Source organism: Etheostoma spectabile, unplaced genomic scaffold (genome assembly GCF_008692095.1).
Source record: "Etheostoma spectabile isolate EspeVRDwgs_2016 unplaced genomic scaffold, UIUC_Espe_1.0 scaffold280, whole genome shotgun sequence".
Taxonomy (NCBI): domain Eukaryota; kingdom Metazoa; phylum Chordata; class Actinopteri; order Perciformes; family Percidae; genus Etheostoma; species Etheostoma spectabile.
The window spans coordinates 1,444,954-1,445,331 of NW_022605578.1; positions in this window are offsets into that span (position 1 = coordinate 1,444,954).

A 378-nucleotide genomic window follows, 5' to 3' on the forward strand; every position below is an offset into this window, starting at 1 on the left:
TCACTTAGACACAAAAACATAGGAAAATAGGGTCCAGGTTGAAAAGAAAAAAGTAGTCACCCTTTAAAGCTAATTACTTTCCATGACTTTTCTCTTTTCTTCCTCTATTCAAACACTACTTGCTATCACACCGCAGGACACTCAAAACTCAAGAGTGTCTGCAAAACGTGCACTGTCAATGACATGCACTTGCAAAACACACAATATTACAACTCTAAAATCACAGAAAAGAACAAAATTACATGAATGCACACACTGACGTCATGTTGTGGTAAGATGAGACAAGAGGAAAGTTTAGCTGATGCAACGTGCCCTGGATCTATTTCAGTTTCACTAACCCGAACAACCGTGGTCCCGCATACGCTGTGTCACGACAGT